This window comes from Abramis brama, assembly GCF_963993115.1.
Source record: "Abramis brama genome assembly, chromosome: 2".
In the NCBI taxonomy this organism is placed as follows: Eukaryota; Metazoa; Chordata; class Actinopteri; order Cypriniformes; family Leuciscidae; genus Abramis; species Abramis brama.
The window spans coordinates 60077784-60099212 of record NC_139964.1 but is presented as its reverse complement, the minus strand read 5'-3'; the positions used below and the strand labels follow the sequence as shown (position 1 = coordinate 60099212).

Sequence of the window (21429 nt, the reverse complement as noted above, 5' to 3'; positions counted from 1 at the left end):
GATATATATAGAGCAAATATTACCACATTTCACCAATCAGTACTACTCGTCCAATTAATAGAGTTTGCCTTTAAACATAAGAACTTTAACCCAGAAAATCTGTGCAAATTTTACAATGACTTCCAGAGGACTTTCAGGTAATTCTTGAAGTTCGTCTAGTACATATCACAAGGTTTCTGGTGCCTCTTCTTTACTTAAAAAAACTTTTTTACAGTGTTTTATATCTAAATCTCTAAAAGCGATAAGGTTTGATACTAATCCTAAACCAGTTCTCAACCAGAAGGCCAGGGTCCAGGGGGGACTCAACAAACTTAAGGGGACCTTAAGATGACTTAAAATATTGTTGTGGACAGTTGGGGGCACTGAAGTCAAAAGGTTGAGATCCACGGGCCTAAATGAAATTGTTCAGGCGGCATAGAGTTAAAACGTTAATATATAATAATAATATAATACTTTGCATATTAAAGCATGAACAGTGTAAATATGTGGAACAAGATGAAAAATGATTTGGTTTAGGGTTAACAATTCCTTATTAATAATGCCACAATAATCCAATTATCCCCACAAATGGGAATAACAACAACCTGTCAATCACCCCCACCTCCACACACACACACACACTCACACACAACTCCTTGTATGTGTGTGCCTGAAAGCATCTGCCTGGTTGCTGCTCAGTCCACCGCTTGGTGGAGACTGTTGAGAAGTGTAGACACTCAGAGCGGGATAAACGGGACGAAGGTGGAAAAAATACGAACTCTCCATCACGCTTTAGACTCGAATTAATCACCGTGTGCTCATTCGGACCGGGAGATTTGTAGCTGCCGCAGTGGCTTGTTCCAGCAGCGGGCATTTGCTGCTTGATGCCCGGACGCGTCCGCAGTGCTGGATTTTGCAGTTCTGAAGTAAATGAGATCTACAGACCAACACTCTCTCATCATAAAACCTTGACTGGAGGCTTGTCATCTTAAAAGGTAAGGCTTCAAAATGCATTAAATAAATAAGAGGCGATTAAGATTCTCTTTAGTCTAGTCAACTCTGTGTCAATAGCGCAGTGCATGGTCTTTTGTATTGATATTCACTCATCGATTCTACATCTGTTTCATTGGATTCTGCGCACCGGTCATAAGTAGCTCGCGAGGGTCTGTTTTTCCCTGTTCTGTGGGAAACATTTCTGCTATCTACCTGTACCAAGGCCGTCTTATAGGCTACGGAAGGGCATGAGGAAATTAGTATTCAGAGTTGGGCTACTCCTTTGCGACTGCTTCCCATCCAAGTGAGACCTCCGAGCCTATCTATACAGCGCTGTTTCATGCGATTCAAATTAGATTTTAAGCAAGCGACAAATGTAGGACACACAAAATAAAACGAGCGGAATGGGGGAAAAAAGTAAAAGCTGCCGTTCACTAAAGGGGCCGTTCAGACAGTTCGCGTTCTTGCGTTCAAAAACAGCAAGACGGAGTGCAACGTAGTAATGGAACGGATCGCAGGTGTTTTTAAGTTTAACTGTTTTTAACTTGACAACGCCGCCTTAAAACGCAACGCTCATGGCGCATGGCATGTGAGACGCGACGTAACGGCCAAAGATTCGTCTGACGCATATGTGCTCCTTGTTGCGAATTATGGGTTTGGGGGTTCTAATCAAGGCTTTAACCTCCCTTCCCAGGGCTGTCGTTCAAAACAAATAGTTGAGGGGTCTCACATACATAAACTAGTTTAATTGTAGACTATATAGCCTATTACGTACATTTTCAACAACGTTATCAAACAACTTTTCAGCAAAATTGTTGCATTTTCACTTGACGAAAAGTCTTGCGAACAGAAATTGCGTTCGCCCTTGGCTGTAGGCTACCCATAGCAACAGCACGCCGTTCCGTTAGAATCAATAGGCTATTTGACGTAGCATCGGCAAAATTTAGGCTGCTGTAATTATCACTTTACTTAAAGAGTAACACAACACAGGTACAATATATCACAACAACCGTTTAAACGTAAAAAAAGCTACGTCAGTCACCTAAAAACATTGAACCCCACTAATTAGACATTCTATAAGAATCGTTCTTCGTCTATAAGATCGTATAATTTGCAGACGGAACGCAAGAACTCACATGTGAACGTTCTTTAAGAACGCAATGGCGCAAGCTCTCAGAAGAGGGAAATCAATACACAGCAAAGCTTTTCAGAACGCTGGACAGAGCTCGGTGTGAGTCTGCCTCATGATTCTGCTACTGAATGGAACTGGCTTAGATCCTATACTTGCCAATGGCATCACACTTTTTAAAAGAAAAAGAATGATGTGACAAAAAAAAAAAGAAGAAGAGATTTTATAGCTGACCTGGAGTTTTGAAGGAAGGTAAGTTATCTTATAATCTTATAACTGCCATGAAATTAAATTAGCGTTGGGTATTTATGTAAAAATATGTTTTGAAATGAGACCTTGCAAAGGCTCTTTGTTTGTTTTGTGATTCATTTTCCTGTGGGAGTCATGGAGACTTAGGAGACCATAAAAACTGAACACTATTTAGCCTAATTCCGAGGGACTCAAGAGCTAGCTATTAATTTTAATGAGCTATGTTCGTTAGCCATAGATGAATTAACAAATACAGATACCTAACATCCATATCACAGCTTTTGCAAATGTCCACTTGTCCAGTTCATGAATTCATGCTGCTCACATACAAAGATTTTGTTGTAAGCAAAAAAGTCTAGCATTCTGTGACATGTAGCCTATTTGAGCAATAAACTTTTGTGATTTATCCAATGGTATGATTATGATTATGATTTATCAAATAGCAGACAGCAATATCCAGCATGTTCCAAAATATTCCATCAATCCAATTCATTTCAATAAATCAATATAATGGATGTAATGAAATGCGATGCCCTGATGTATTGCATAAATGTGGGAACCTCACAGAGATCAAAGACTCTCTCTCCCTCATGCACTTTATACCACTTTTCTTGCCCATTCTCATCAAATTCAGAAGGCTGCCCTACTTGCATTCATGAGTGATGATTTTCGGGAGAAGGGCTAAAACTGGTAGCCTGAGTGTCTGACAATATGAGTTCTCTTTGATAGTCAGAAGACCAGCAAAATGGAAGGCTTAGTCAGTTTAGCTCTCAGACAGTTTGAACTTGCAGCATAATGGTGACGAGGTGTGTTTGTATGGCATCGCATGACATGGCCACTGTGGTCTAAAGCAGAGATCTATTTTAGCTTGGTGAAAGTAACAAATTTTCTAACTCAAAAACGAAAATCACTATTTACCCTCCCTCAAGTCGTTCTAACTCAAATGCGTTTCTTTCTTCTGTGGAACACAAAAGAAGATATTTTGAAGAAGCTGGGTTTCAGTGCAGTTTATTAACTTTCTTTGATTGAGTTCAGTCAGATCGATTGACGAGTTTACATGAATATACTTTTCAATCCGATTGTGCCATCAATCCGATAACGGGTGTGGGATGCAAATATATCTGTAACACTTTACAATAAGGTCTCATTTGTTAACATTAGTTAATGCATTAGATAACATTAACTGACAATTACCAACATATTTTTTAAAGCCTTTATTAATCTTTGTTAGCATTAGTTCGTAAAAATCTAACTGTTTATTGCTTGTTTGTGTTAGTTTACAGCGTATTAACAATTGGTAACAAATACAACTTTGGATTTTAAAAATGTAGGCTATAAATAAAGGTTAAAATTACCATAAACTAAGATTAATAAATGCTGTATAAGTATTGTTAGTTTGTGTTAATTAGTATAATTAACTAATGTTAACAAATGAAACCTTATTGTAAAGTGTTACCAAAATATCTTCCCCGAGGGTTAGTAAATCATGGTGGAATTTTCATTTCCAGGTTAACTGTCCCTTTAAGAAAGTATTTGGAGATGAATCAGTTGTAATTTGTATGTTTTTGGAATTGTTAAAGGAACACTCTACCGTTTTTTCATATTAAACTATGTTATTCCCTTAACTAAGACGAGTTGAAACATACCTCTCTCGTCTCAGTGCGTGCACTCAATCGCTCTGGCGCGCGGCGACACTTTGATAGCACTTAGCTTAGCCCAGTTCATTCATTAGGGACCAAACAGAGATGAAGTTAGAAGCGACCAAACACCTCCACGTTTTCCCTATTTAAATACAGTTACACGAGTAGTTACACAACCAAGTATGGTGACACAAAATAAAACGTGGCGCTTTTCTAAGCGGGTAAAAATGATAACTATAATGTATGGCGGAATAGCACTTGGGACTCGGGAGCACTTCGACTCGGCGCAGTAAAAAGTTGCGCCTGAAAAATCCTCTCCCCCTCTCTTCTGTCATTAGAACCAACGTGACTTTTTACTGCGCCGAGTCGAAGTGCTCCCGAGTGCTATTCCGCCATACATTATAGTTATCCTTTTTACCCGCTTAGAAAAGCGCCACGTTTTATTTTGTATCACCATACTTGGTCATGTAACTACTCGTGTAACTGTATTTAAATAGGGAAAACGTGGAGGTGTTTGGTCGCTTCTAACTTCATCTCTGTTTGGTCCCTAATGAATGAACTGTGCTAAGCTAAGTGCTATCAAAGTGTCGCCGCGCGCCAGAGCGATTGAGTGCACGCACTGAGACGAGAGAGTATGTATCAACTCGTCTTAGTTAAGGGAATAACATAGTTTAATATGAAAAAACGGTGGAGTGTTCGTTTAAAACGGATGAAAATGGACATGGAATTTCCAGCCTTCACACTGGGCAGTGAAATCCCGCTTCTCATAACATTAAACATCAAATGTATTCTTCTTAACAGTGCCTGTGTCACATCACGCAGCATTTGTGAGTTCACTGTGGACAGAAAAATTGCCTGTCACTGGAAACTTGTCGCATCACGCCTATTTAGGACTCGCGTCAGGTGGAGTATCATATTCATTACACATATTCAGTCTCAACAGTGCCACCAGCAGCATCATTAAACTCTCATCCTTTCTAAATGTTATTAGAGCCTTTAAAAAGGCAAGGGCGTGCTATCGAAGATGTAGCGTTGCTATGGTTTCCTTGACTTTGATCGACATCGCGTGTGTGACACTGGACACGCGCTCATTACCGGCTCCGCGCATCAAACGGCACCTTGCATCTCGCTTGGCTCCGAGCTCATAAAAGAGTGTATTCCCCAGCTCGCTGCTGAGCTTGTTAGAGTCACATTCAGATTGTGATGACAGACGCGCTATGTAATCAAGAAGTTATTGCTCAGCGTCAGCGTGGCCCTCACTTATCATACACACTGATAACAGAAATCAAACCTCTCGCGTCAATCTACAGGCAATTGGGCATTGACTCAGCCTATCACACTTTCAAGGATATGAACAGCTGGGGGTGTATTCATTGTACATCCCCTTATGTCTCACTTTATATTGGGTCAATATCTCCTGACATTTCCTTGGATTAATGCGCAACAAATCAACACAGAATGGAGGTCAACCACACTCACGCCACAGATGAGGACGCGATCTTGGGGAACGCGACTAATAATGTGTCCACCTTTTGACCTACTTACATAGTTATGAATATTTTAGAAATTTGTATGCATGCAAATTGGCTGTAAGTGAAAAAGAAACTGTGTTATAATTTAACAGAGACTTGTTAAGTACCTTTTGCCTGTCAAAGAGAAATTAAGTGGCTTTCAAAAAAAAAAGATCGGATTTTTAAAACAGAATGGCTTTGTTAAGATCCTGCTCAAACAGGAGAAATAAAAGGGTACAAAATGAGAAAGAACGAGGAGAAATTTTGTCTATTCAAAGTGCCAACAACAGATGTTAGAATTATAATACATGAAAAGAAACTAGGGATTAAGAAATATCTCAATATTTTTTACCCTTTTTACGAATCATTTTAGCCAAACAGCCGATATATACGAGGCTAAAGAGGCAATGATGTAGAAGTAGGTGTTGATCTTCTTTCATCGCACTATTACACCATAATGTGACAAAAACCAAAACGAGTCGTTTGTGCAGCTTGGTTTCAATAAAAGCTGTTTTTGGACTAACAATGAAGGAAACTTACAGGATTTTTTTTATAGTACAATGACCTCTTATTTGTCAAATGACTATGGAGTCAATATAATGCCACAAAGTTTTGCAGAACAAAAATAAAGTATTGAGCAAAATAAATAAATAATGTTTTGCTTACAAAAATAAAGAATGGCAAAGGGGAAAAAAAGTATTGAAAAAAAAAAATTAATGTGAGATTAACTGTGCCAAGTTTTTTTTAAAGCAACCAAAGTATTGAGAAATATGTCCTAGTGATTGTAAAAAACTCAAAGCAATGATAAACGAACCACAGTTTAGCCCACAAAGACTGCTGTTGTGCTCACTGTGTGAAGAGTATTGAAAAAGTAAATTAAGTATCAAGAAATTGGTCCTAGCGATTGTTAGAAACTGTAATAGTTTGTTGAATTACTGTTGAATGTAAGCATGCTTTTTGCCTGCATGATGTAGCTCCAGTATCTTCCAGTAGGGGCAAACTGCCTAAGCTAATACAAACGGTGTAGTTTTGAAATGTCACAGCATACATTATAAGTCATCTTATACCACTCCATTCTCTCTATTGCTGCTTATAATGTTTGATCCTCTGCAGGACTGCACCATTGATGTGTTCTACTAGGACCATGTGGTTCATGTCGGCTGTGAAGTCAATGATGAAGTATGATCTCATTAAGGTTGTCACAGTATTGGATGCAGTCCATTCTGTTCCTTCACCTTGAGGTCCTAATTCACACGCTAACAATGATGTGTCTCCGCCGCTCTCGGTGGGGGTCTTCTGAAAGTCATAACAGATAACATACTGAGAAGATGGAGAGTCAGATAGTCATCCATTAATCAGACAAACCTGTCAGTCGGACCCCCAAGGTTTCGCAGAAGCTAGTGGAAATCCACATGCACTCAGCTCAGATGTCAAGAAGACTCTTTTACTGAGTTCTTCTTTAATGATGAAAGTGTGTGTACGTGTCAAGGCCGGAGCTTTCAGGTTCTTTTGCCGTTTCCTCTCTTTGTTCTTACTTCCGCACGTCTTAAGCCTGTTTTTTGTTCCGCACCAGTTCTTTAACCCAGGAGATCTGCCACTGAGCGTCTAATTGAGGATCTTTCGCCGCAGTCTTGGCCAATTAAAAGTAGTGCAGTTAGCGCAGAGTGCAGAAAAGCAGTGGGGCAAATCTGCGTTAGATGAATGGCTCTTATTCTTAATCCTGTCATTAGTGGAGATCTATTCTTCGCCTTTGGGTTTTTAATAACCTAAGGCATAGAACCTCTTTGCCCAGCCTACCAGCATCTACCACACACCCCCTCGAGCGCATCCACAATGCTGCCGCTACACTTGTTTTTAACCTCCGGAAATTCTGTCATGAATTTAATTAAAGACACTGACTGTTATAGAATTAAAGTGTTGCCAATGGCCTTCCCACTTTAGTGCTTCAGTCTCGACTCTCGCATGATTAGAACTTTGCAATTGCCATGTTTCTCAGGGTTAGAGGACTAGAATAGCCTTGCTTTAGCCTGGTAATTGTCATTAAAGGGACAGTTTGCCCCAAAAAATTTAAACTCTGTCATTATGTACTCGCCCTCATATTGTTCCGAACATGTATGATATTTTGAAAAAGTTTTTTTTTTTTTTATCCATGCAAACGAAGTCCAGTGTTGTTTGGAATCTTAACATTCATCAAAATATCTTCCTTCGTGTTTCACAGAAGAAAGAAAGTTATTTTTGGAATGACATGAGGGTGAGTAAAGGCCCGGTCACTCCAAGAACGATAATGCAAACTATATTAGTCCACATCAACAAATGATAACATTATATTTATAATAAGCAGTTGTGACGTCTGTCACTTTATCATTCAACCGCTGGAAAAGTATAGTTTAGAAAGTAATTCCAACATTATTGTTTGTTATAAGTGTGGACTTTCCTATTCTCATAGAGTTAGAATGATTATTAAAATATTAAAAAACTTTGTGAATGGCCCTTAAATTATGACAAATCACTTTTTTTTCAGTGAACCATCCCTTGAGCTTTAGTTATTTGGGAAAGTGAATGGTATATGGATAATTGGTGCTTCTTAGGCCTGTCATAATAATTGATTGTTATTGAGTTTAATTAGACATACGATTTTCACAGCAGAAGAAAAAAAGAAAAAATACTTGCATAGCCAGAGTATTGTAGATATAGCATAGCAACACCATGGCAAAGACCAGAAAATTAAAGATCTAGATGTAAATGTACAAATGCTTGTGAGACTTAATTTGACCAGTCAGTCATTACACAGCAGCTTTACTGCAACTCTTAAGAGATTATAAGAGGAAAAGAACCCAGTTGTGTGGACCAGCTTAGAAAATTGGATACACCTGAATGCTTTACGTCTCAAGAGAAGTCAAGTATGGCCGTCTTCCTTGACTTCTCTGACTTTGTACAGCTCCTCTAACTCAGGCTTCTCTGAGAAGCAGTTCTCTAACTTAAAATAGCTCATTAGCTTGAATGTTTGCGTTGTCTTGCACATTTAACAAAGGGTTGAACAGGAGTTTCAATCAAGGTGTTTTATGAGTTGAAGTATAAGTTATAGCCAAAGATTAGCAGGTTGCAAGTTTGCTGAGGTAAACAGGAAAATTTGAAAGAAAGGCTGCGGTGTTGCTTTTGGCACAAGCTGGGATGTTCTCAGACCAGCTGTCCCTGCCACCAATCTATAGCTGCAGTCATTATAAAAGAAAATTATGAAACCTGGAGACAGATCAGCAGGAAGTTGCAATATCTGCCACGGCTCGCACATTAACACCATGGCCTGTTAAGCACAGATAAGACAGAAGCACTCAGCAAACTTCCCCCAGTAGCGCTCCGCCATCAGTGTTTTGTTTCCCTTCAACACTTCAATTTGGTAAAGTAAAGATGGGGCTGTGAGTGCTTAGATTATATCACACAAAAAGCACACAAACTAGGACTGTGACTAATAGCAATTTTCACATTGGCATGTATGGGAGACCAGCATCAAATGTGTACTCTAATTGGACGAAAGTTTACTGCCTCAGAGCCTTTACGGGAAGCTTTTTCTCGTTCTCATGGCAGAGATTTGTGAGCCTGAGGGCTGTTTTTATGATGTCCGTGAAGTTGAGAGAAATTATTCAAAAATATCTCATTTATGTATTCATGTTGGTTTGATGCATTCTGAAAAAAATCTAAAAATAAACATTGTCATCAACAACAAAATAATACAAAATTTTTTAATATAACCATAAAAAAGGTAATAAAATATTTTCCTTACACATGAGTGTACTTAAACGTACAGTATGGGATTTTTTCTCCACTAGGGGTCGCTAACCTATTTACAATAACAAAGGCGTAGTTTGATGACGCAACATTTGCTAAGAATTATGGATCTTGTCGTCAACGTCAAGCCGACCGATCTAATAATGTTTATGGATGACTGAATACATCGATGCTTTTATCATGACTGTGATATGAAGCAGTTCGGGATTGCTAAGAGACAACTATCAGCTCCAAACGCGACGCGAGTCCCGCGGATATAAAAGGAATATGGACATTTCATTCTACCGAACTACACGCAGAATTACTACTCACAGGTCAGTTTATTAGACAAATTAAACTTGTGAGGTAACGCAGCGCTGTTTCACTTGGTCTAACATTACGCTAGCACACTAAACTGCATTTGAATGTGTTGAAATATATGTGTTAGTCTGTCTGGATGAGACTAGCAGTAAACTAGATCAACATTAGAATAACATACAGATCATATTCTGACATTTTATCATTGTTGAACTATATAACATTGATTAGTTTTATGTAAATGTGCTCACCTGTTTAATAAAGTACATGTAGGAGCGGTCGAAGTCTCAGACGTGGAGCTCTCGTTTGTATACTGTCTATGGGAGCTCTCGGCATCTCGAAAACACCGCGCTGATATTGATTCTCGTTTTAGTTCTCCTTTTTTATCCAAAGTCTGCTTGCCATGGTCCATAATGTTTGAACGAAACAACAACATCGTGCAGATAGACATTGCGAACTACAGTGGTCCACGTCTGTCGTCTTGGTTACTATCAGAGGGCTCTGGTTCATAACTCTGGTTACCATGGCAGCACGAGCGGAAACCAGGGACAACGCGGATATGACGCCATTGACTGCGACAAAACGGAAATAAAGAAACGTCCCGTGTCTTCGAATTAAATTAAAAATTCTCCTGGCTTGAAAGTTGTTGGAAACAGTCGGGATAATGTAAGTACACAACTAAAAAAAATATATAACATAGATATAGTGATTTTTGCTATTTTTAAAGCAAAAAAGTTACATATTGTGCCTTTAACCATTACTTTCAAAAATTATTTTCAAATATATTTATTAAGGTCAAAATATTGTTACAAATATCATGAATTTTTGATTGATAAATATTTTCTTGGCATTAAAATGTTATTAATACCTTTTCCCCCCAGATTTTAAGCCTTTTAAATTGTATTAACCATTATAACAATATCCGGACAGTTTTTACTCAAAGCCTCACAAATATTATGAAAAATGAATTATAATTTAGAAAGTAAAAACATTCATCTTTTAAATTAAAGTCATTGTCTGTATTGGATTTTTAGATTATTCCGTCTGAAAAAAGTTTTGTCATCGACACATCCAAAACAGGTGCAGTAACTTTTTGTCTTTTTTTGTTGTTGCCCTAAACAATAGTGCACAGTCATAACTTCTATGATTTTTTAAAAGGGCTTTATACAATATGCTTTATTTGAAGCAAATGAAAATCTGAATATCTTAATGATTTAATTTACCTCATGAAAATGAACCTTCAGGGACCTTGTTTATTTACTTTTCTCTTTACTTTTTGTTGTTGTTGGTATGTTTCACAGCATGAGGTCGAGGGAAGGTGTGCTTTAGCCTCCGGCGCTGGCTAATTAAAAAAATACTTGTGGTAATGATTCATCATGCTCAGAGAGCGTAGTCTCCTGAGTCTCATTTTGCTCCGATGTCTTATTCAGGCAAATGACAGCAGGATTCATCCTGAATATTAATAACCAATAGGAAAATAAGTGATGTCATGTTTTAAGTGGTACATGTTTGGATGAGAAAACTCTGACATCGACAGAAAAGATAGTATTCAGACCCTTTGAACAAATTGTTCCATTTTACTGAATTAAAAACTAAATTTCAACAAGTATGTGATTTTTTTTAAAGATCTGAAACTCAAATTAAAATGAATTTAAAAATAATGTTATAACTTAAAATGATTTGTTTTATGCTAATATTGCGATTCCCCACTGTAGAGCCTAACATTTGAAAAGTGAACAAAAAAGGGACAACATTCTCTAGCAATTCTCTAAACATAATTACTCCCACATTTTTGGGAAACAACCTGCAAAATCAGTGGTGGTTTTCAGATTTTTTAAACCTTAAGTGCGACAGTTTAAAGCAGGGATGGGCAACTTCGGTCCTGGAGGGCCACTGTCCTACAGAGTTTAGCTTCAACCCTAATCAAGCACACCTGAACAAGCTAATCAAGGTCCTCAGGATTACTAGAAAATTACAGGCAGGTGATTTTTTCAGGGTTGGAGCTAAACTCTGTAGGACAGTGGCCCTCCAGGACCGAAGTTGCCCATCCCTGGTTTAAAGGAACACGCCGACTTTTTTGGACTTTAACTCTGTCTGACGCACCCACCGCTAGCCTAGCTTAGCACAAAGACTGGAGGTAAATGGCTCCAGCTAGCATACTGCTCCCAATAAGTGACAAAATAACGCCAACATTTTCCTATTTACATGTTGTGATTTGTATAGTCACAGCGTGTACAAATAACAAGGTCACATGAGACACAACCATCTTCTAACCGTATACATACTGGGAACTATATTCTCAGAAGGCGAAGCACTGCTACTTCTGCGGAGTGATTTACTCCAACTCTGCGCGAACTCTCTGCTCCTCACCACGGGGCTTCTCAGGTGCTGCGAGCAAATCACTCCGCCCAAGTAGCAGTGCTTCAAAAATGTTGGCGTTATTTTGTCACTTATTGGGAGCAGTATGCTAGCTGGAGCTGTTTACCTCCAGTCTTTGTGCTAAGCTAGGCTAGCGGTGGGTGCGTCAGACAGAGTTACGGCACGCACGGAGATGAAAAGGGTATGTATGGACTTATCTAACTCTGGGGGATACGGTGCATAAGCCAAAGTCCCAAAAAGTCGGCGTGTTCCTTTAAGTCACAAATTCGAATCTGGCTGACAACTGACAACTTTTTAAAATAAACATTAGAATTGTATCTGGTTGCAGCTGTGGCACAGAATCCATTGCTCACAACATACACACGATATAAAGTACAGCTCAGGGAGACCCGGTCTGGCATGGGACATGTCCTGATCCCATTCTCTCTATCTCTCTTCCTCCCTCCACCTTCTTGTCAGCTCTCCACTGACCTATATAACAAAAATGCATTTTTTAAAATCTGTTTGGATCTAAAGATCAGTTGTGGAAATGAAGATATTTTTAAAAAGTGATAATATTAAAGGGTACAAAACTACATCCAAGTCTTTGGATGTCCAGTTGAGGACTATTGGTTCAATTAACAGGAAGCATTAAACTACATTAAACCACCAGAACAAAACTTAAGGAAAACTTTGTCAGTTTGAAAGAGCTACAAAGTTCAGTAACTTGAGAACAAAGGTAGATAAAACTGCTACTGATTATAAAGAGTTCTGCAGTATGGGAGATTTATGCAAAATGGCATTATTTCATAAACAGTAAATAGAGGAAAAGCTGTTGTGGGCAAGAACGTCCTGCCTTTCAGTTACAAGAAAGCTACTGCATAATCTAAAAATATGCAAATAATATTTGTTCTAGAGCTGAAACATTTAGCTAATTTTGTCATCATTTTCTTATCGAGACAAAAAGTTTTGGAGATTTCAGTTTTCCCCTTTCAAGTATAGGAGCTATACTTGTGCAACTGGATAAAACACTGTGTTTACAGCCTTTATTTGCAGTGGTTGCATCATGCTTTTCATCAGGACATCTTGTTAAAGTAGAAAGAAGAGAAGATGGTGCAAAATACAAATAACTACTGCAAAAGAAGGCTCATGTGAAACACTTCTATCATGATAATCATCACAAACACAAGGCCAAATTACCATCAGAGTGGCTCAAGAACAAAACGTTTGAATGAATGAATGTGTTACAATGGTTTACTCAAAGCTGTGATCTCAGTCCAGCTGACAATCTGTTGCAATATTTGAAAAGACTTTCTCAAAAGCATTGTGAGCTAAGTTGATGGTTCTACTATCTACTTAGGCTTACAATGCTTTTGGAAAGCACAGCCCAAGGATTTTCACACTTGAAATATAATTAACACTGAGGCATTGTAAACCCCAGGTAAACAGAATCCTACATTATCCACAAATGCTTCACATTTCACACTGCTCGTTATTTACCCGATGTGAACAACTATAAGCTGGCGTTTCACACTGTACATTCCTGAACCCTGGGTTAACATTCTTATTTGCATATTTGCAGTGTCACTTGATTGGATGGAAGCTGTAGCATTGCGCATCCTCATATTATAGTGCCGACTATACTATCTAGTTTTTTCTGAATGGACTTTTTGGACTATAAAGGGTAAGAAGAATGCAACGGTCTCTTCATTTTAATTGAAGCGTTTTCCATCACCATTTTTCGTTTTTCCTATCAAAAGTTAATACTACACGCATAGTTTCTGTTACTGTCCAAAACACCTGAATATGTGGCATGTGATTGGTTGTCGGTTGCTAAGCACTTAGCTGTAACATTCTAACACCGCATCATTTCACACTGACCACGTTTGGCACTTCAATGCGGAGTTAACACCACAAAAGGTGGAGGTAACTTGCTCTGAAACAGGGTTTCATAACCCCGGGTAAAAAGTAGCCTAGTATTAATCTTGCTTCTAAAGTGTGAAACGTTTCTCTATCGGGTTAAAAGCGGGGTTTAGAACAACGATAACCCGGGGTTAAAGGGACAGTTCACCCAAAAATGAAAACTCTGTCATTATTTCTTTCTTTCTTCTGCTGAACACAAAAAGAAGATACTGTATTTGGAAGAATATTGCCGATTGACTTCCATAGTATTTTTTTACTATGGAAGAACTATGGACTATGGAAGTCAATGGGCCCCATAAACTGTTTGGTTACCCATATTCTTCTTATATTTGTGTTCAGAAGAAGAAAGAAATTCATACAGGTTTGGAACAACTTAAGGGGTGAGTAAATGATGACAGAATTTTCATTTTTGGGTGAATAATCACTTTAAGCTCAGTGTGAAATGTGTGGGATATTTTTTTTGTCAACGATGTTGTCTTACATACAGTATATCTATGTCATATTAAAATAATCAGTTTTCAGTTTTGGCTGGTCTCATAAAAATATCACAGAGAATGAAATGTTAACATTCACACAACATCAGAACTGCTAAACAAGATTAACACTTAAGGGCAGGGAAGGCGTTTTGTTCCTGAGTTTTATTTTTTTATGCTGGTTGAAAGTCTTTTCACATTCTGATAGCAATCACTAGTTAAGTGGTCTAAATGTATTTATATGTGTGTGTATATATATATATATATATATATATATATATATCATCTGTGGAAGGCGTAGGACCATAAAATGTTCGTCAAATCATTGAATTCGGTGCGAATGCAATGATACGATGCATGTCCTACCTGTCTGTCAATGTATTTCCATACCTCCGCACACCCTGTTCTCGCAGACATCACGTCAAAACACGTCATCAGAGTGTTTCATGCTATGCAGAGTTAGACAGACGTCAGTCACTGAGCAGCGCAAACGAATCAGCAGCCGCCTTTTACAGTTCCTCCTGAACCAAAACAACAAGCTATGCTGCGTTCACTCCATAACTACTGCAATTTGAAAGAGATGGAAACCCGTGACGTTATACTCGGAGTGGTTCGTGACTCGAATTTATGTGTTTCTATGTCAACACTATCAACGCCGAAATGAATCTGCAGCATTCAGATAGTAGTGCTATGCTCTTTAAATTGTTTATGTTCATTATTATTCTAATGTTATGTGCTTTGAGACATGAGGTAGTTTAAAGCCGTCTCTAGTGATGCTTTTGATTGCTTCCTACTGTGTTTTGGAGGAGGCATGGCTTTGGAGACGCTATGAAGGGAGGGTGGGATCTTATGCTTTAAAGCTAGCTCGCTATTGCTAGACTCTCCGAAAATGGCCTTCCCTACCTTTTATACAAACTTTACCGCATCTCTAGAATCTTCATTCCCTCTGTATGCTGTGCTGTGGTATGATGTAATTGCCTCTTCTCTAGATTATATTTATTGCTTTATTTTCTCCAATTTGAAAATTTACAAGTGCTTCTTGATGAACACCCACTTTCTAGACTAGAGGATCTAAAACCACCATTAGACCACATCTGAGCATAGAAAAAAAATCAATTACTTTTAAAAAAGTGTTAATAGCGAGTTAGTCATATTGAGGATAAATATAGAAAATCAGAGGGGGTGAACATGAGCATCTCTTAGAGCAGGTAAATGTAATTAAGATGAATGCAGGCTTTGTGTAGTGGAAGATATTTCCCTTGTGGCCACGGAGAAAGGGAGCGAGTTCGTGACTGAGAGAGAGTTTGCTTTTCAAAGACGCAATTGGGAAAACTCAGAAAAGGATTGGCAAGGACACAAAGATCTCAGGCATCACTGTATACGCGTTTGCACAGTAAAACTCATAAACCAATAATGAAAGCATTACTGCAGTGTTTAGTTACACATAACAATGGAGACACCATTAGCGCTTTGTATCGAGTTTGCTTTAATGTTTTCTGACAGCCGTATAACTGGTCGTTATATGTAGCCGTAGTTTGCCATTGCAGACTGCATAAGTAGGTGTTTGGATGTGTGTGTGCATCTGTCTGCATTTCAAATATAATTACTGGGTAAATGATATTTCTGTCACACTCCATAGCTCTCGTTCTAACAGAACTTTCACGAAAGAACCAGTGGTCGTATGAAATGTTTTTGAACATTTTTATGCTCACCAAGGCTGCATTATTTGATCCAAAAAACTTTTTATATTACAATTTTGTTCCTGTGATGGCAAAGCTGAATTTTCAGCATCATTACTCCAGTCTTCAGTGTCACATGATCCTTCAGAAATCACTCTAATATGCTGATTTGCTGCTCAAGAAACATTTCTTATTTTTACCGATGTGGAAAATAGTTGTGCTGCTTAATAATTTTGTGGAAACCGTGATACATTTTTTTTTTTTAAATAACAGAATTATTTGAAATAGAAATATATTGTAACATTATACATTTTCTGTCTGTTTTGATCAATTTAATGTATCCTTGCTGAATAATTTAATTTAAAAATCTCACTGACACCAAACTTTTGAACAGTTGTGTATCTTTTTTGCCACAAAAGGGATTTCAAGCATTGGGGTACAAAAGTTTGCGTATATTTATAAACACTCAGTGGATTGTAATACAACATGTAAAAGAGTATGGATGTCTAAAAGGGAAACAGAGAAAGACAAAAAGGATTTCTCTTTCAAAAAACGTGTTACAAAAAGATTAAAAAGAGCTTACAGCATCTAGCACAGTCTAACCAGGCCATGCTAACCAGCCAAATATTGACAGCTTGGTTACACAAATAAAAGGCATTAAGGATCAGGTCAGGTAGAAATAGCTCCTTAAAAAAAATAGCACTTTTTCTCAATGTACAGTGTAGTAACATACATTCTATAGAACTGTAGCAGGAAGTAGGGCGAAGAAACGGCAAAGTCTGCCACCGCTTGGCACAATTACAAGTTAAGCTGTATCTACAACTCTCATTTAGGTGCATATGATAAGTTATTCTTTGGCACATAATCCAAATAGATCCTTTTTTGTCAGCAAATTGGGCAAGTAAATAAGAAACTTATTAGTTACATTATGTTTTTAATGAACACTTTGCACACTATTTCAGTTTTGTCAGGCCTTTCCATTGCTGTCCCTTCCTAAAAGGAAAAGAGCCGATAATACAAGATTTAAATCATTCATTCTGCATCTGCCTGTATCTGTCTCTGATTATCAAACCCCTCCATTCATAATTAAAGGCATAAAAAAACCTCCAAGTAGCCGACCGCAGGGAAACAAGGGCTCCTGTTGCCATAGAAACAAACTGCATCAGAAAACTTCAGAGGGCGTGCAAGCGTTTGGAAGAGTGTATGTGTCTGTGATGGTGAGAAAGAAAAAGATAGGGCAAGAAAGAAAGAGAGAGAGAGAAACCCCTGGGAGAGAGTGCTGATTAAGTTTTCCCCTCTAGTGTGTGTTGGCATGAGAATGTGTGAACGTAAGTGACACAGTTTTTGAAGTTCTGTGCAATTCGTTTGAAGGTCCTGCCTTGAGAAACACTTTTTTTTTTTGGTCCTGTTGCTAAAATTCTCCTTTTTTATACTAGACCAGTTTTCAAGCCTTTGATTGGCTCTCTTGCTGTAAGACTAAATTCCATTTATAGTGTAATTATAGTTTTTTTCAATTGATGAAAGTCCATCATCTGACATTTCATGACTCACTCAGACACTTTTATTGCACAGTCGTCCGCTAGACTTAATTGTCAACCCCCACCAGCCAATAGGTGTGCTGTATAGCGTGTGGGTGGTATTCTCCAATCAGATTGTGTGTTCAGAGCAGATAGTGTCAGCAGCATCAGGCCATTACAGAAGTGTGTGCAATACTAATGATGTCTTACTGTACAAACCTCAAAGTCATTCCTTCGCAGAGAGGCAGTGCAATCTCAGTGTATGCCCAAACTTTGTACATTTTTAATGTCATGGTTATAATTGTACTCTGTTGTCTATAGGTACTGAATTCTGGCGTTTAGTGGTCCCTAATGTGCTCAGAATGGGAATGAGTGCTGCAGTGCAGGCGTGCAATGAACAAACATTATAGGGTGCTTGGAACATTACTGTTGCTTATAAGGTCAGCATTTTGAACAAACCCCTGAATTTTTTGTTCTGAATGTTGAGGAGACGTGTGATTACTATTCTAAGCAATCAGACTTATGATATTTATTTTGGGCATGATAAAAAAAAGATTTACATTCAATGAGGTACATGAGCTAGAAAATTATAGAGACTTGGGCTTGGACCTGTAAGCAAGTTACCACCTATATTAGCAACCAACCAGGGGTATGTTTTACTAAAACGGAAAAGTTTTCCTTTGCTTTTTTCACGTACAGACAAAAACGTAGTCAAAACAATCCCCATTCACAAGGATCTGCAAAAATGACTAAAACGCTGTATTATGCATGCCAGACCAGTAGTTGGCGATATCACTTAGTAAAGAAACATGATGTTCCTAGACTGAACACGCAAAAAGCAAAAATGCGTTTTTGTTGTTAACACATAGACGATAACGGTATCGTTTTCAAACACTTGCACTTCAAAACCCGATTTCAAAAGTTGCATTTTCAATGTTATTTTGCTATGTAATGATGTTAGCATGAATATGCATGTGCAAAAATGTTTGTGATTGTTAAATGATTTCATGTACCTGTGAGCACAAGTGTCAAGGCCCATTCACACCAAGCACAATAAGTAACGATAACAATAAAGTTCAAAAAATCATTTTAAATATAAAGGAAAAGCAGAGTCCGCACCACAACTATAATGATAACGGCACAGAGAAACAATATCATATCACTTTCAGAACATTTTTTTCCAGCTGATGAACGATAAAAACAGAGAGAGCCAATCAGAATCCATCCTGTTTTAAAGAGCTCGAGCATTTAAAGTGGCAGATGACAAAACTGCAGTGCACGCTTATAATAAACAAAACGATATTGTCTTTTGGTGTGTACACTAGTTATAGTTATCTTTAGTTATTTTTCTTGGTGTGAACAGGGTTTTATCCATACAAAGAAGAGTGAAAGGTATGTGTGTGTTTGTTTGTTCGTGTGCATCCTTTTGTGCATCAATATTTTGCTTGCAGGGTGTTTTTATGAATACCTCCCCCTTATGAAATGTGATTTACATATTTCCACTGGAGAGAATGTTAATGAGGGCCCGGGCTGTCAAAATGTTTTGTCAGCGTTAACATTTATTCCTATCACTGGATGGATATGTGTCCAAAGTACAGAGTTTTAGTATTTTTAATATGTGACACGTAGACATGGCATGCACTTCTTCAGTTTGACAGATTTATTTTGAGTGCATCCTTTCAGTTTCTGTTTTATGAGGTCATCTGTATTAAATACCAATATCATCATGCATTTATAAAAAAATAAAAAAAAAATAATGAAAGAGTAAAGGTTCTTTGGGGAGATTATTGAGCATGCCACCATTGGTCAGGGTGGCTCACTTTTACCCACATCATCTGAAAAACTGAAGAGTGTCTCTGACATTTCATTTTGTTGCCTTCTATTTTTTGTCTTCCATCTGAGGTAAAGCAAACGTCTGACTGTTTCTGTGCAGAATATTCCTCTCCTTAACAAATAAACTACTAAAGCTCTCCCAAACCCAGAGAAGCAGAAGCCAGAACATCACACACTCAGCTCACAGCACAAGACAGGAACACAAGACAAAGAATCTTTCTTAAAGGTGACATGTCATTTTTTTCAGGTGTTAAAATTGTTTCTATCCCAATTTAACCATGTACAACCTGACATATGAATAATAATAGTCAGAAAAATCTATTTTTTTTAAACAGCCTTTTTTTTAACCTTTAGACAAAATCTTTTTTTTTTTTTTTTTTTCATCTTTTTTATGTTTTACTTTTGTATCATTTGATCACATAGCATAATATAGTGAGAATACAGAGCTCACATTAGAGTAGGAAAAAACACTTACATTTTATTCCAAATTGAGCCAAAATATGCAGTTTGGTGCAGTTTTTGTTATTTATATGAATAGAAAGTAAGATGAAATTCTTACTAAAACAAAATGCAAAACATGTAATGCAACACAACAATAATTGGGAGATGTTAAACGTGACTCAAAGGCCTATTTTATCATATTTCATACACACATTTCAACGTGTTTTTTCTAAAATAAAAATATGTATGAATAATCTAAGTTACTTCAGTCCTGTAAATGTTTTAATATTATTAAAAATATAAAAGTTATTCTTATTTACTTTATAATAATCATTAAGGATTTCACTGCAAAAAGACAGGTGTGTGCTACGACCTGAAGATGAAGAAATGTTTTAGAATTATTCTAAAATGCCTTTTGCTTACTGAAAAAGTATGAAATATCAATATCAATAATGTCTTGTCTAGTTCATAGTTTCATCGCTTTCAACAAAAAACTTTTGGCTGTTCATTTAAGCCATTAAAAGTCTTCTTTAAACATTGTCTCTGTGACACTTTCAAAACAGCCATGGTAATTCTGGCAGTAACTCTTGTGCGTGTGAAATTGTGTTATAGTTCAAAGGACAACATGTAAATAAATAAGGAAAAAAAGTGGTGTCACAAAGACTCTTTTGTATGGAAAACACTTTCTTAGGCCTATTCTATTCTATACACTATTCAGGATACACAGCTTGTTGAAAACATGCCCAAGGCTCCGTTACTAATTCGAAAACGTCACGTTAAACCAGCGGCTTGCGTTTGAGGCTGATGCTTTTACAAAACAGTTTAATAAACATGAAGTTAATATTGAATAACTAACATTTTAGATGCTCTATCAATGAAAACAGATCCAAATAAAGCCACAGCAGAACCGTCAACAGGCAATAGTTGTGTTTCTGGTTCTACATCTCTGAATGATTCAGTGTTTTTGAACAAATAATTTGGAGTGAATGATTCAATGACTTATTCATAAAAACAGTCACTGGCTGCTTCCGAAATCGCATACTCTCTTGAGGAGGTACTTATTTTGAATGAGTAATTACTTCACGGCCTCTAACAAAGTATGTTCTATATAGTATGAATATGTGTAGTATGAATGTAATCCAGATGTACTACATTCGCCATGCTGTCATTATCATATGACCTACCGGCATCAGTCACTTCATTGTCATTCATAAATCCTCTCCCGTGGCCTCATGGGATAGTAAAGTGTCCATCGTATGCACACTTCAGAATCTCGCTGGAAGTAGTAGGTTGTCCGGTTTATGAGTACTGTGAACTCGGACATTCTTCTTTCGTCACATACTGTTTTCGACTTTATATAGGCAAGTATGCGATTTCAGATGCAGACACTTGTATCGTTCCTCGATTAGTCAGCGTTTTACACAAATCGGTTGAATGATTGATTCACGGTCACTTGATTCTTTCCCTAATGTAAAAGCAATTTCCTTTTGAATTAATCATTACGACTCATTCATAAGTTACTTGCCGCCACCTACTGGCATAACAATGTAACCTGCAGAAAAATTGCATACCGAATTCTGTCAACACAAGAGTACAGTCATATGCAGTGAATCTGAATATGAGT

At 37.6% G+C, this 21429-nt stretch overlaps 1 protein-coding gene across 2 annotated transcripts in view; it reads left to right on the top strand.

Moving 5' to 3' along the window:
* The first annotated feature begins 714 nt into the window (after positions 1-714).
* elfn1b (extracellular leucine-rich repeat and fibronectin type III domain containing 1b) overlaps positions 715-21429 on the top strand; it is a 110796-nt gene continuing 90081 nt past the window's right edge. For both annotated transcript variants that reach the window (XR_014603371.1, XM_084090828.1), the window contains exon 1: positions 715-974. The gene's annotated coding sequence lies outside the window, so the exon portion shown is untranslated. The remainder of the gene's footprint in view (positions 975-21429) is intronic.